General features: G+C 36.2%; 1 protein-coding gene across 2 annotated transcripts in view; it reads left to right on the forward strand.

The window, feature by feature from the left end:
* The first annotated feature begins 1,598 nt into the window (after window positions 1–1,598).
* The window catches only part of calcr (calcitonin receptor), a 50,890-nt gene continuing 35,172 nt past the window's right edge, over window positions 1,599–17,316 (forward strand). For both annotated transcript variants that reach the window (XM_079591633.1, XM_079591634.1), the window contains exon 1: window positions 1,599–1,885. The gene's annotated coding sequence lies outside the window, so the exon portion shown is untranslated. The remainder of the gene's footprint in view (window positions 1,886–17,316) is intronic.

Below are 17,316 nucleotides of genomic sequence, written 5' to 3' on the forward strand. Positions count from 1 at the left end.
GGGCTTTTCCCAAATCACGGAAGTGACCTCGACGTCCAGGTTAGCGGTATAAGCCATCAGGCAAGGAAGTTACTTAAAAATGTAACTTGTATATGCTGCTTCTTTCTTTAAGTACCAATTTTACTTAGATATAGCCCTTAATTTATTTTATTTTGTATATAGGCCTATATATATATATATATATATATATATATATATATATATATAATATATATATATATATATATATATTTTTTTTTTTTTTTTAATGTTTTTCTCCATTTACTGTAAACCCATTATCTTTGATTGTTATCGTTTTGGATGTCTTGTTATAATTGTAAATGTTGTTTGTTATGTCTAATAAAAATAAATAAAATATTAATAATCCTATGGAAAACAATAGGGCCTTCGCCTTTTCAAGGCTTGGGCCCTAACAAGCCATCAGGCAAGTGTTATTTTAATAAACTCCTGATGTTCTTACAAACTTTACAATGCCTCGTTTTATGAGTACAGAACCTATTTGTAGCTACTAGTTTGGCACCATTCTGGGCATTATTATTGGGGTAATTTACGAGATACAACCTTGGATCCATTAGCGCCTGCACTGAGCCATTCGGCTGATATCTCTAAATAGGCTAAGCTCTAACTTTATGTTCGACCAAGGAAAAAAAAAGCTTCTGGACCCTAGGTTGAAATTACTCCGAACCTTCCCTTTAAATGTATCGCGGTATCTGACCGTCAACCAGTGAAGTGAAGCCAGGCAAAATATGTTCCTTCTTTCAAGAAGCCCGGCAGGAAAGTGTTGTGGTGGTGTTTGTTGTTAATGAGTGTTGTGGGAGAAAGAAAGAAAGAAAGAAAAAATAAAAGCTTAAATAAATCTGTTCATCATATTAAGCGATCGTGTCTCTTCAGAAAAGGTGGACGAAACTGCTCAATTCGTAATAGTTTTACGATCTCTTTATGAACTTTTTGAAGCATCACAGTGGTAGTTGCGTAGCTGTCAATGGAACAGAAAGCTCTCAGATTTCATCAAAAAAAAAATCAGCATGAATGCAAGTCTTACAGGTTTGGAACGACATGAGGGTGAGTAGCTAATTCATTTGGGTGAACTATCCCTTTAACAGTGTTTATTATTTTACCTAATTAACGTTATAAGCCATATATTCGTTCTAAGCGGGAAGTAGGCCTAACCATAGCAACAGTTCAGCACTGACGGAGCGTTTTCCATCAGGATCGGTTTTAAACTCTGCACTGACAAATCACAAGTTCACAAGCTAATATATCACGTTATCGTATTTTTCCCCCACAAATAGCCTAATTTTTCACAAATATAACAAAAACTTTAGTGCTTTGTTTAGGTAGGTTAATACATGGTTTGGGCACCTCAACAGAAGCTCCCTATTATTCTCACACTGTGTGACTTCGAAACGAGAATGCATGTGTTTTAATACATCATAGTCATACATTTTAACATTTTCAAGATTCTTTGATGAATAGCCTAGGGATCAAAATGCTGTCTACGAAGGCAGCTCACTAGGTTTTGAAACACAGCCTAAATGTGTGTTTGAGCGTGCTGGAGCCCGCTGTCAGTAATTCTAGGAGGAGCCCACGCGCTCCACATGCTCGGCTCGAGATGAGCGGCTGTTAGATGCACTTGGATTACCGGCTGCTGAACTGAAACAACGTCTCGCTCACACACACATACAAAAAAAAAAAAAAAAGTAAAACAGTGACGTTTCTGATTACACGTCTTTTTAACGAGTGGATATTCTCCTCAGACGGAGATAAAAACACAAGATGCAGTGACAGCATCACTTATTTGTAATCCCAGACGATGGAATTCAGTTTGAGAAGCAGTGTGAGAAAGTGAAGAACGCACAGGATTTACATTGTCATCCACATAAAGGTAAGATGTACATTTCATTATGATGGGATAACAACTGTGACGCATATTGCCTAATTACATGCAAGTTATGATATATATATATATATATATATATATATATATATATATATATATATATATATATATATATATATATATATATATAGGTTACAGTTATATATATATTCCATTTGTAGCCCAGTGCATGATATGATTTCTGCGTATACAGTATGGTTCTTTACATTTATCTTTGATTTCTGTTTGCCTAGTTGTTAAATTTGTTAATGATTTGAATAATACAAATATGGGGAATAGAAAGAAAAGGTTATTGTTTTTAAATGTGAACCTGGCAACATCAGTTTGCCAATATAAATAATTGCAGATTTTTATTTTTCAGATTCATAATTTCTTATTGTCACTAAATAAAGACTGTATTGGCTGAGCTGTTTGAAAACATGAGTTGAGCTCCTCTATTTCCTTAGAAATCATATAGCAAGAGTGCAAATGTCAGCATGGCAAGATCTATTTTATAAATCTACTTTAAATATGAGGTCTGATAGTGACTGATCTCACTCCGCATTCTTCATAAACTGACAGTTTCGCAGTTCCATGCTGCGTATGGTCTAGTTAAAGTTCCTTTGGTTATGAATATGATAACCACACCGTTTCATCATTTGTGTAGAACATTGGCTCATTATATAAACCATACAGGAAGCAGATCTTCTAGGTTTCTGTCTCCTTTATGGTAGGAGGATTAAATTGGATTCGCCACTGTATATTCCACTGATAGGATTAAGAGATGCTACATGGGAAAGCTGAGAAAAAAAAGATGAAACAAACCATTGCAGATGTTGTTTTCACAGTTTCTTTAGAAAGTGTGCGTTGTGATGCATATGATCTTTTTACTAACAATGCATGCTAAAGTGAAATGTCAGAAAGCACAGAAAATACTAAAGACACAAAGCAGCAATGATTTTTCTTTGCAAAGATAAGGTTTTGACCCGTAATCAAATACAAAATGCATTATTCGAGTCAGGCCGAGAGCAGAGATGTGGAGCTAGATATGGACAGCGCTTTTATACTGACTGCATGCTTTTAAAGAATGCTTGTGGGTTTCCTTTCTGATCAGCCTGACAACAAGTTCATCTCACACATGAAAACAAGGGAAGCGAACACGACAGTGGATCACCACAGAGAGAGAAAACAAGCATGTTAATGTAGGACTAGTCTCAGTTCATGGGGTCATGAACATTCACTTGTTGAGCTCTGCTCCTAACTCGGCTAATGGCTCATGCATTATTCATTAGTGTGTTGGGGACGGTCATATAGGCCATGTCTACATGTCTGCAGTGATTCAAATATTATGAGAAGGTAATCTACCATAAAAACGATACTTGCCACAGACCAAATGGGCTTTTGTAGAGAAGAAGAGTGATAATCTACTTGACTACGACATCCATTGTTGTATAATTGAAGGCTTTTTTACTGTTGATATACTGACCATGGCTAAGCATAAGCAAATGTTTGAACTTGTTAAGAAAGATTATGGATTTTATAGAAGAAACTGAATATAGTTAAGTTTCTTCCTTTTGGAAGTGGAGTATATTTTATAATGACACGCAGAGCTTGAAAATTAAACCCATTATCTAGTTACGTTTTCTGTTTATTTTGCATTCAGTTATGAGCATCAATTGAGAATTATTGTTATACAAAGCATGCATTTAATGCGCTCCAAAATGTTTGTTCACCCTCAAGTTGTTTCTTCTGCTGAACACAAAAGAAGATATTTCGAAGAATGCTGTAACCAGACTGTCCACGGCACCATCGACTTCTATAGTAGAAAAAAAATACTAAGTCAATGGTTAACACATCAGCTCTCTGGTTGCCAACATTCTTCAAAATATATTTTGTGTTCAGCAGAAGAAAGAAATGTATACTGGTTTGGAACAACATCAGGGTGAGTATATGATGACAAAATGAAAAACATTTGGGTGAACTATCCCTTTAAAAGGTGCTGTTGCTCTGTCAGGTAGACTTTGGATTAATTTGGGCACGTTTGCATTACCCAGGCAGGCTTATGTTCATCAAGGCTTGTTCTGGACAGTCTACATGAGATGCGATGTACTGTATCAGTAGGTGGAGCTAAAGTACAATCATGTGCCATACAGCGAGAGCTGTCCACTACACAGAGGCATTTAGACTCATAGATGTTTTTGGGCCATTTTAAATGCAAAACATTTGAAAGAATTATGCAAATTTATGCACTAAAGTTTGAGGTCTCTAATGTTTTTTCAGAAAAAAAATTAATACTTTCATTCAGGAAAGAAGCATTAAATTGATCAAAAGTGACAGTAAAGTCATTTATAGGCCTACGTCACAAAAGATGTCTATATTAAATAAAAAAAATTCTAAATTAATAACTTTAGATTTTCTATTTTTGGAAAATAGAAAAATTTCTATTTTCCAAAGATTCCTGAATTTTTTTTTATCACAATTTCCACAAAATATTAAGCAAAAATTAAGCAAATATTCATTGATGTTTACAAATTCAGCTTTGCAACCACATGAATAAATTACATTTTATTTGACATTGTAATAACATTAACAATATTTAAAAAATATTCTCAACCCTAAACTTCTGAACTGTAGTGTATGGATCTACACTGATCAGCGTCTCTTGTGTTTGTCTTTCTCACAATACATTATAAATATTCATGAGTATGTCACATCCCCTATTTATCATGATTATGTTAATTTAACGGAAGGCATTTTTTTCACTCAGATTTGAATTACCGTGCTTGTTTAAACTGAATTGATTTTAGTATTTTTAAATGAAGCGTATCACATGAACAGTAGATGCACTCGATTTCACAAGCACTTTTGAATGAGGAACGAGGAGCGTGAGAAATCTCAGAAACAGGTCCTCACAGATTCATCACGGGAAGAGAAATCCAAATGTTACAAAATGGTTTCTAAATTAAGCCTCACAATAAGCTCTTCCTTTATGTCTGAACTATGTCCACGTGTTAATTCGATTTTCTTTGCTGCCATTTATTGACCCATTTTTGTTCACTCTCATCTTCACCAATGTTATGTGCTACATTCGGTTAATGCAATCTTGCTTCATTTTCGTTCTGGTGGTCTTCACTGCCTGTTCTCATTTGCAGCCTATTTGGTTTTCTCCATTTCCTTGAGTGTCTCTCTCGACAGGCAAGCAGAGGTTGACAGCAGGCAATGCATGGTTGGTTAGGAGCGCTCTCTCTCTCTCTCTCTCTCTCTCTCTCTCTCTCTCTCTCTCTCTCTCTCTCTCTCTCTCTCTCTCTCTCTCTCTCTCCTTTTCTCTGTGTAATGGGAATGTTTGGCATCACATTGTCCTGTCTGCTCAATTCACTGTCTTTTCGTCAGTGGCGTTTCGTGATTGCTTTGCTAAAGTTATAGAATACGCAGAACAATCTTAATTGCTTTCCTGAGAAGTTGAGGTTGTTTGTCCCAGGTTTGTAAGATTCATTGTCATAGTGTTTTGCAGCTCCGTCGCTCAGGTTTAGACGTCAAGTTATTGCCGTGCTACTGTATATTACAGTAAACTATATATTTTTGATTTTATTCAAATACAATAGCAATTTAGATTTGGTAATGGCACTAATGCAACATGCCTCTTAAAGGGATAGTTCACCCAAAAATGATAATTTACTTACCCTCATATAATTCCAAACCGGTATGACTTTCTTTATTCTGTGGAATGATAATGTTGAAAAATGTCTTTTTTGACCATAGGCTACATTAAAAGTCAGTGTGGTGTTTTGAAAGCCACTAATTTTCATATGGACAAAAACAGTTCAAACGTTCTACAAAAATATATTATTTTGTGCTCTGCGTATCTATAGTCATGCAGGTTAGGCATGTGAGCAAGTAGCTAAATGATGACAGACTTTTCATTTTTGGGTGAAATATCTTTTTATTCTATATGGTTTCAAGTAATCTTCATCATGTTGGACACTATAATGGAAAAAGAAAAAATGTTATGGTGCTTGACTGCAGTAAAATACTTTAGTAATGTTTTCTCATATGGTCATGCTTAGATGGGACCGAATATGGGACAAGCATATTGAACCGGCGGTCTCAGCGGAGACACTGTCAGGCTGCCATGTGTGTTGTGTAATGGACTCTATAAAGCTTTTATGTAAGGTTGAGTTGGTTTGCAATGACTGACAGTTGTGGCAGGCAAAGGAATACACGCTTGTTTGAGAAAATGAGCAACCGCTGATCATATGATCATATGTTTGTAATTCTCATTGATGTTCATAAATAACCAACATACAAACAATAGCTTTTGGTTAATTGATCAAAAATGCAGCCGGAATCATAACACTTATTAAAAGTTGTGTAGGTGAAAAGCTCTTCACTTGTAAATCCAAAAGATTTTCTTGATACAAAAGGTTATGTGTGGAACATGCTTTTACATTTCTTCATATTTACTTGTTTTAATCTAGCTTGTTTTAAGTTATTTATGTTTGAAATGTTAGAACCTAGGCCTATAAAATAAGACTTTTTCTATGGATGCTTGTTTCCATCACTAAATAAAAACAAAAAGATAACTGCGACTTTTTATTTCACAATTCTGACTTTTTTCCCCCTCAGAATTACAAGATGTAAACTCGTAATTGCAATTGTAACATTATTTCTCAGTAGAAATGTAAAAGTCAGAATTGTAAGATAAAAAGTCACAATTACCTTATAATTAATTCTGTGGCGGAAACAAGCTTCCATATTTATATTGAGTTACATTTGTGTCTTATTTGTACCTCTCCCAAGTAAATATTTCTTTGTTCATTTGTCATTATCTTCCAAATAGTACTGAACTACCTATATTTCCACAATTCTATTTATATATTGCAACTTATATTCATTCCAGGATTGTGTTTAGTGAGGCTGACAGCGCCAGATGCTTTTCAATGCACAGTATTTTAAAACTGTGAATCAAACATTTCCAAGCGTCATTTTCAATGCCAAGTCGCAGACTCAAGACAGAGGAAGTCTTTTCATGTGGTGATCAAAACTTTTCCTGGCTTCTCAATTCTCCGTGTGGAAAAACAGAGTGTAGTGTATTTATAGTGTCTGAATAGGAATTTTAGTCTTTACATAATATGCACAGACTATTACCAGAATATCATAAAATTGACTGATGAAGACATATTTAATCATTTTAAACAAAACAGGACACAATAGTCATAAGCCTATTCTTTGCATGCGAGATTGACAGGAATTAGCTCAAAATACCTTCGGATGTTTGAGCAAACATGTATCCCCCTATTCTCACACTAATTTTAATAAAAGTGGGGCAATTCATATTTTTTTTGTTATTGGTTTAAACCTCTTCCTCCGTTGCTTTGCTGCCAGTTGTGACTCTCTGGAGAACAAGCAGCACATTTCTCAGCAGGCAAAGACAGACACAGCTGTGCAGGCTTTATATTTAACCTCATAGTTGGCTGTTGATGAAAACTAAAAATGATTTCTATAATTCATGTGGTGAAAACGTTGTATGCTTGTATGTTGAAAATTCACATTACCCGAATCGACTGAATTAAGATAACATATACTTACATAATTTATGTGCAGTATGTAATTATATTCCATTCAATTTATATGTTCTTGAATTAGGGTGAAAAGTTAATTAAATCAAGGAGTGCATATATATATATATATATGTATATATGTATATATGTAGCCATAATTAAGGGTAATCTCTCACCACAAAATAAAATAATTAATACCAACAGTAAAAAAAAATCTAGAAAACAAAACTTTAAGAAAGATTATCTGTTCGAGTCACCTGTCAATCAAACACTGCGCTGATACGTGTTTTAAATGTGTCTGAACAGTTTAAAGGATTGTACGGAAACATGCACAACACACATGATGAATTGCAGTCCGTTTGAAAAGTGCACCTGTCTCGCCTGACCACTTGTGCTCGTCTCACGGAAGATTGACGTTAATAACTGGTATTAACTGGGTCAATGTTGCGTAACTACTGCTAAATGAGGGATGATGTGTTTTATCGCTAGACCAGAAGAACATTAGGGCCTTCTTGGGTGTGCACATTTCAAATACACCTGGCCACATGAATGTGTCTCTGCAGATCGATACAATTCCCCTATGATTTATCTTTGGTTCCCCTAATATATGCAAAAGTATTGTTGACTGCAGTGACGATTCTCAGCAACATTTTCTGATAAATGCTTTTTGGGGCCATATATGGCAACCCATTTTTTGTCTGCCCCGTCCATCTGTCTCGTCCATTTATGAGGAGTAAAGTTCACGTTGGCTAATGAGGGCTTTAAAACTGCAGTGAGAAAAATTAACGAATGCACTTGTGCTTTTAAAAACGCGAACAAAATGGAAAAGAATGAAAAGAAAAGAAAAATGTCTTTAATGTGTCTGGAGTCTGCGGACTTTGGCTTCATATTTAATAACGCTCCATTATGATCGCTGTTGATGAGGAGCTTAATATGATCGCTCCCCTACATCAAGACCATTGTTAAAACACATTGGTAGGCTACATTAAAATGTTTATTAAAGGCCTTTAATTATATTTTTATTTTGAATAAAAGTGACACTGAGAGTAAAAAATTAAATAAAAACAGGAAATCCCACAAAGACAGTAGGCTTTAGTCAACTATTTATTTCCTGATTTTTAAGAATATTTAGATATTTGCACTGGAAAACAAGAAAAAATTTTTTTTTTGCTGTGTGTCCACTCCAAATGTTTTATTATACACATAATACACACATTAGTAAAATAGGCTTAATTAGCAAAATGTAATGACATATATACACACATTACAAATTATACATTTGTGTTGAATTTCTTTAAAGTGAAATGTATTTGTGTATGAATGATTCATGATTCGTGTGAACTGATGAACCAGGACAATGGTTCACCTGCACTCATTTATGTCTTGCTGACTTGAGTTCACATTTGATAAATGTAATCAGGAATACTTGAGTCTCTTTGAAAATGAAGTTGACCCATTTATATTTCAATCTGGCAGACTGTCCAATATTAAGTAACATCTCTCTCTCTGAGGCTGTCGTTCACTGTGGGTGAGCGCAATGCAAACAAACGAGAATGAATCTTTGATTATCTGTGTGAAGCAGTCTCACATCTCTGACAGTTTTGACATTTTCACTGACCTTAACTGGCTTCTTCCATCTGATAAAATTGACTTCTATTTCATGGATATGCACAAGATGGTTTTAACAGCAGGAGGAAAGACAGATGCCGCTTTATCTGGCACGTCGTCTTTTTCTGTTTCTGAGTATTCATTCAGTCATCTTCATTCAGGTTCCTAGAATTGTACATTTCAGCTGTCAAGAAAAATGATCTGCCTTTTTGTTTTCCAGACGTAGACGGTGGAATAACTGGATTTTCAGGATTTTGAGTGACGCCTTGAGTCGTTTTTAACAAATTTTTTTCTGATTTTACATCGAAATTAAAAAAGACGTGGAGGAAAGACAAGCTATAACTTTATTACTGAGAAGGTCAAACATGTTTTCTGTAACAGCTTTGGAAACAGCGGGGACTCCAGGTGATTAAACTGACTGCAAGATATATAGAAATATGGAATATAAGTAATACGGATGTGCTCAACGGTAATGGCAATATAAATTGGTTCGGCACGGTGGGGCTTTACAAACACTGTTGGGAAAGAAACGACTGAATAAAGACCCTCTTTGTGAACACAGGTACGAAAAACCCATAGTAATCCCAAAACTAAATCTGGCATTAAAAAAGTTAAATTGGCAATGGATACGGTTTGGTTAATGGAACAAACATTAACTCTATAAATCAGATAATGGGGCACGACCAGCAAAATAGCTTTCTGGGAGCAGACAGACACGGCACATCGCAGGCAGCCGATGGAGGCTCTGGGCACAGATAAATCAAACACAAAGTAATGCTTAATGACTCCAAATTTGCTCTGTTATTCTCCTTATTTTCCAAGCATGGAAAATCGTTACATGCAGTGAGATGAACAATAATAGCTTCACATCGTATCCAGAAACCGTACTCCATACTGTACCTCCTGTGGGTTTCAATCTATGCGATGTACAATTACCACACACATCAAGTCTAACGCAGCTCTAATCTTGTTTGTGACTTTTCATTAAATGTCTTGGAGAAAAAGCACACATACTGTAGCTACAAAACGCCACTTCATATGCTAATTTCTAGGGGTTTGTCTAACAGATATGAATGGGAAATGTTGGCAGGAATCTATAGGAAGCTGAATGTTCATTATTCCACTGCTTTGCTGGCTTGTGTAAATCAGTTTACAACTAAAGCTTTTATTTTTTTATCAGACATTCAATCAAAGCATCCAAAGCAAATTGGGATTTTTCCATCATGGGGGTATTTATTTATAGTCACTTAGTTTTTACCAACACGATCTCATGAAAGTGCGTACCTATACCACGAATGTTATGTTTTTTTTGCGTGCATATGCTACGCACTGAAAACCCCTGGGTAGGATTTGTACTGTTTTTTTGTATTTTTTTTGCATTGCTAAGAACATACAAAATCAATACCAATACCAGGGGTAAATATAATTAAGAGTTACAGTTTATAAAGTCAGGAGAATATCATGCAAATGACACAGTGCAACCGTTTTAAGAGCTTTGGAGTTGCTGGATGTACTGAGAGTGTCCAGGTAGGATTTAAGTTCCTTACAAAAAAATAAAAAATAAATAGGGTTTAGCACCCTGAAATTTACATTTGTGTAAAAAAAAAAAAACAGTTGCTACACAAATAAATAGGTTTATCAAAAAATATTGGTCCTTTTCATCTTTATCAAAGTTGTGCTGACCAAATAGAACATCTTTGTATAACAAAGAAAAACTCTGTGATGAAAATGTGCGAACAAAGATAAAGAAATCCTTCCAGAACAGATCTTGGTATAGGATTAGGGCTGGGGAGTGCGTGCGTATTACACGCCATAAAGTGCGTATCATATGCACGCAAAAACTATTTTTATTTTTGGCGTATAAATGGGACGAGAAATAACATTCGTGGTACAAATACGCACTTTCATGAGATCGGGCTGGTTTTTACTGATCAGATAAAACGAATGCATCTTGGTGTTCGTCCACATGCAGTAGCTATCTGTTCCGGCCAGTAGAGCTGCCAGTCTGCAGGTTTCAATAAACCGTTAATAATTCAAACAGCTGATAAGGTAATAATAAAGATGTTTAGCGACATTGATAACATGTGCTTAACTCTTTCCCCATTTTGAAGTAAATTTCCGTAATTTATGAGACAACGCTTCCCCGCCATTGACGGAAATATCCGGCTTTGCGTGTTTTCACTGTTATACGGTAGGGGGCGCTATTACGCATCTTCTGAAAGAGAATCTCCAGATCAAAACACATGTGAAGAATATGCAGAAACAATCGATATCATATGTAATACGCATACAGTATGTAAAATAAAGCGATCATCAACATTAAACATCATATAAATTAAAACAGCAGAGGGTCTGTTCTTTCATGTGATATATTGCATGTTCATATATTCATCTACAACAAAAGATTCTGGGGGCCATGAAACTTTTGTGAAAACGGCAGCTTTTAACCCCCGGCGGGGAAAGAGTTAAGAAGTATAACATTCTCAATTTCTAATAACAAAAACTTTCATGTGACCTTTACGATTTTCTCCACCTCTGTGAATTATTTGTAGAAGCGCATTATGGTGAAATTCATCATGGGGATGATGTGAGATAATCGCATTCAAAATCACACTGCAGGCGCAGGTATGACTAACAGCCCTTATTTAAACTGTGACTGCTTCTTCTTGCTTTGGCTCTTTTTTTAAGCTATATGAGATTGGAAATGTTCTTCTGAGAAAGTCTGCATCTGCAGGAAACACTGCCCTAAGAAACTTAAGTCCTACTTTATGTCCCCTCAGAGTTTAAAGGCGTCTATGGTACCAGAGGCAAGCCCAGTCCCATGTTTTCTAAGGGAGAGGAAAATGCATGAGCTCACAGTATGCCATCTCAGATAAAAGTGCCTTGAAATTTAGCCTGACTCTGCAAAATTGCTCTGTGCCTGCTCTTATTTTCTCCTGACAGCCTGGCATTTGTGTGGCCCTATAACAGCTCCATAGCCGTGTCTGTTGTGTGTGTGTGTGCTGCTGATGCTGTGAACAGAGAGGTCAGAGCGACAGATCAAAATCAAGGGCTCTCTGAGAAGGTCAGATGGCATGAATTGAAGAGGAGGATGTTGCACCTTCCCATTTTGTCAGAGATAAAGTGTAGATCTCTAACTGTAAGTGTGCTGGCGTATCACTGGTTTAATGTTTTCACACTCTCAAACCGAACAAACTATACACTCTCTAGAAACATCTGTCATACTGCAAGGTTATCACTTCAATTTGGTCCAGCCAATTGACTTTAACCTGATATCAGTGCATTGAGGAGGTCAAGAACTGTTTGGGGCAGTGGGTGCCCTTTTCTATTTAAATTAGGTTAGGTATATTGAATTATTAATAAGATTAATGATTGCATTCATGATTATTTATTTCTATTCAATTATTATTCCTAACATAACATAATTATTCAACCTTTAATAATTGTTTTATTTATGATTGTTCATACACTTAAATTACTCTAATTATTTGCCTGATTGCCTTTGTAGTAAAGAATCACATGGGTGTGTGGGTTTGTCCATATTTGACCCAAAATTCAACCCAGCATTTTTTAAGCAGTTGTGCTGCTGCTCAATATATTTGTGGAAACCGTGATATTTTTTTTTTTTTAGGATTCTTTGATGAATAGAAAGTAAGAAAGAACGGCATTTATTTGAAATAAAATATTTTGTAACTTTATGAATGTCAGTACTGTCACTTTTGATCAATGTAATGCGTCCTTAATGAATAAAAGTATAATTTCGTTCAAACTCCCACTTTCCCCGTAAACTTAACACGTCACGCTAAATCAAAAGTTGTATACACTTATATTTGCACTACATACTCCACCGTCTAGTGTATGAATTTTATAAAGTTATTTTGTCATTCAGCATCAGCATCTGATGGAAAGGAAAGCTTTGCATTTTTTTCTTTTAAATAAGCTCATCATCCGAGAATTTGAAGTGCACTTTTTCATTTTGTAATTTTCAGTGTGAACGCACTAATTGCAGTATTTATACATAAAAGGACATAGAATAGTGCATACAGTAAGTACGCAAATTGGAAAGCACCTAAATACTTGTATCTGCCCTGAATACATTACTTTTGTGAAACAAATTGGAGTAAATGATTCAATGAGTCACTCATAAAGATTGTTTAATTCCTGATTGACTCAGTGTGAACGAATCGGTTAAGTAAGTGATTCACTGACTCCCTAAATTGAGTCACTTGTTGTCTCCTACTGGCATAATGATGTAACTTTAGATGTGTAAATGTATTGACTGTTAGGGAACTCATTCATTTAAACGAATATTGTATATCTTTCTCATTCTTGATCCTATACACAGTTAGATTCCAACAGGCAGACCTTTTATGTGAAAAACTGAAGACACAGTTATATAATTGAATCCTGTATCACACTCTTTACACTCTTTGCTGAGAAAAACAATGTACAAATCCTATTGCCGTTGTGAATGATTGAGCGACGAGTGGCCCAAATAGATGGAGGCTGCAGAGACTCCTCTTTAAACTCTGTCTGACTCTCCGATGGCCATAAAGATTAGAGATCCATCATCAGCGTAGTGGCTGTGCTTAGTTCTGTATGTTCCTCATAAAGCAGACAGGACACTGGGACCATAAAAAAGGGGCCATTTTGCATTCAAGAGCTGACAAGCCATGCAGTCCCCCTCCCCTCTCCATTTCCTTTTATTCTGCTTTAGCTTTTCTGCCAGCCGTCTTCCCGCACCTGGCCGGTGTCTGTGAACGCCTGCGGTTGGGTTTGTGTCAAGAACAGCTGGAGCGCATGTGGCACTTGGCTGGCTCCAGTCTCGATGGCCAAGATGGATTAAGTGCTAACGCACCTCGTCACAACAGAGGGCTCGATTTGGAGAAGATAAATATATAAATATATATATACACCCATGAATCAGGAGGTGCTAGCTGAGCCCGGGAAGAGGTGCATGGCTTCCCTTCAGTGGAATCACACAGCTGCAGTTTTGAAGGTTAAATTGTGTGGAAGAACAGACATGACAGAGTCTTTCTGATGATGGAGTTTGCAGCAGAATAATCACAAATCAATATACACATATAACTGAAGGCATCAGTCCTGCCAGGCGAAGAGGTATGTTGTGCAGCACGCAGATGGAATATAAAGGTCCATTGCGGCATTTTCTTAACGGTCTTTCATCCTGAGGGGAAGCTGAGGACAAGGTCTTAAGAGACCTTCCCCGTCTCATATGATGTTTATTTGTGTGTTATCACATGCCATTGACTTGTATCTCTTTGACAGGGTGTGAATTGCCTGCAAATGCTGGGTAGAGAGCGACGGCAGTATTTTTATTCTCAAATGACTGTTTGATCTGTACAGAGTATGGAATTTAATAAATAAATAAATTGGTGAATGCAATATGTACACTCATAGAAGAAAAGCTGAACCTTAATTCTTTTCCTGCCAGCGTATAAAAAAAAAAAAAAAAAAAAAAAGTTGCCAGGCACCGCCAGAGTTTTTGACCATTTTCACAAAAAGTTTATGGCCCCCAGAATATTTTGTTGTATGAATATCTGAACATGCAATATATCAAAAGAAAGAACGGAGCCTTTGCTTTTAAAAAACAAACAACAACAAAAATGATCTCAAAACAAAATACAAAAATGTATTCTAGCTTCATGCATTCTTTTTTATTTATCAACACTTGAATCTGGATAAGTTTCATAAAAAAAATTTGAGCAAAAAGCTGAAAAATCATGTTTTTGTCAAAGACTACATCCAGATGGGATTCAGAACAATGACCAAAACATAGATGGAGTAGATAAAGTCCATCAACACCCCTAATGCTTGCACAGTCCTATACACGGGTTTCTGTGCAACGTCATCACGTAGATGCGCGCGCATCTAAGAGGCAGAAAGCAACAGTCTTTACGGCTATATCTAGCAGAAGCAGAGATGACGCGGAGCTGTTGTGCTGTAAACTAACCTAAATGCATAGGGTATGTCATGTTTTTATGATTCGCAAACTTAGTTGGACAATTTCATACTAGTCAACTAACTAACTTTTTACATAATGTTATATTAATATGCAAATGAAACACAAGCAAACATATTCAACTCTGAAATTGCAGTTTATTATTGAGTCAACAAGAATTTACAAACAATGCGAAATCTACGTTAAATGTTCTTTTACAGAACTCGGCATAACATATAGCGGTCTTGCCTCTTGGATGCGCGCGCATCCGGTATTGTTTGTATACAAGAAACCTATGTATAGCTCGTCCTGGGACGACATTTCATTCAGTAACAGGCAGTTTTGATTTATATGCTGTTTAATGTTGATGATCGTGTTATTTTGTATATGATTACAGATTACATCTTAGATTAACATATGATATACATATGAAGACATGCTTTTGTGGTTCATGCAGGAATGCATTATTGCTCGAAATGTGTTAACACAGGGTCTTATACTGTGACACTCATGGTACAAGGTGCTAAAAAAAAGCACCATACTTTTGCATGGATACATAAACCAACAATTCTAAATGACTCTTGGAATACAATTGATAGTTGTAGAATTATTAAAATTTTTTTTTTTTTTTTTTTTTTTACAAACGGACAGATTTCACCATTGCATACAATATGCTGAACACAAACTCATTGCAAATCAAGGCATAAAAGTAATACAGATCTCTGAACAATGCAAAGCTGGATTTTCAATAAACACCCAACAACGTCCTTTTCCTCAAAGAGTAATGTGTGAAATTGAGCTGGATTAAAGAGGAAAACCACAACTCCATAAAATAACGGTTCCAAAAGGGTTTTCAAAGTAAGAACCATTTTTGGTTTCCCAAAGAACCTTTCAGTGAACTATGGAAGCTTGTTTCCGCCAACACTGAATAGAAAATAAAAAAGGCGATTGTGATTTTCTTGCAATTGACCGTTCGCAAAGACCCGCCCCCTTCTGTTGCTATGTCTGACAAGCTATGTCACTCTCAAACACACATATACCATGTTCTCACGCAGTGAAAAATACATTGCGGAGCAGAGAGGACCTTTCAAATTAGGTCATTTTTTAAAGAAATTTATTTTGTGGCTCTTTAATGTGTCTGTCAGATCGCTGTAGAGCATCAGTTAAAGCTGCTCGTGAACCGATCATCTCTTCCTTCTAGTTCATTTATAGCATCAAATAAACATGAATGAACATAAGAAGGAATGTTGGTTTAACTGCGGAAAGGCGTCAGTAGGCTACACTCAAGTTCAAATCCTCCCATGTTAATCTACTAACTCTCCTGACTGCTTTGTCCGACAAAATGGTGGATGGCGAAGTATGATTGGTCAGATCACCTGTCAATCAAGCTCCCTTCTCGCAATTCTGACTTCTTTTCTCAGAATTGTGAGTTTATATCAATCATATCCATTATCTGGAAAAAAAAGTCAGAATTTTGAGTTTACATCTTGCAATTCTGACTTTACAACTCGCAACAGTGACTTTAGATCACGCAGGTCTAAGAAAAAAAGTCAGAGATAAAAAGTCGCAATTACCTTTTTAAATGTTTTTATTCTGTGGCAGAAACAAGCTTCCATATAGTGAACAGTTCTAAAAATAACTATTTTTTTCTTAGTGTGAAGAACATTGAACAAATCCTAAATAACCTTTTTTAACTCTAAAGAACCTTTTGTGGTGTTCTACGTGGATCAGGTTCTTCAAGGTTCTTCATGGAACCATCAATGCCAAAGAAACTTTATTTTTAAGAGTTTACCTGTATGTGCCTACACTTGATCCACATTACTGTTCGCCGTACACGCAGCACCGACAGCCTAATCTGAGAACATGCCAGTGCCACAGCATTTTAAGTGCTCTCTGAATTATGGATATCCCTCTGAGTGCATTTTCCTGTCCTCTTGTTTGATATGACTCCAGTCCATTTTGCTGCTATATAAATATGACACCTATTAAAGCCAGCTAATGGCTTATTGCTGTTCTGGGGATCTCGCTCAGTGACAGAATTAGCCGGGTTAATGACTCCGAATGTTGTGCTTCTCATATAGCAAAACACACTAGATGCCCTCACCCGCTTGTGCTTCAGCTGTACTTCAGAAGGTTAGATATTTTTCAGTTTTTTGATGTGATGCGCAGTACAAGGTCAGATTTTAAGAGGACAAATTATGCTCTCAGGAAAGCTCAATATTACAGTGAGTAAAATGGCAGATGGAAGAAACAGTCGTCCGTTTGTATGGCCTGGCGTCATGACAGCGTTTCACAATAGCACTACACGTTCA

This window comes from Phoxinus phoxinus (genome assembly GCF_949152265.1).
Source record: "Phoxinus phoxinus genome assembly, chromosome: 19".
Classification (NCBI taxonomy): Eukaryota; Metazoa; Chordata; class Actinopteri; order Cypriniformes; family Leuciscidae; genus Phoxinus; species Phoxinus phoxinus.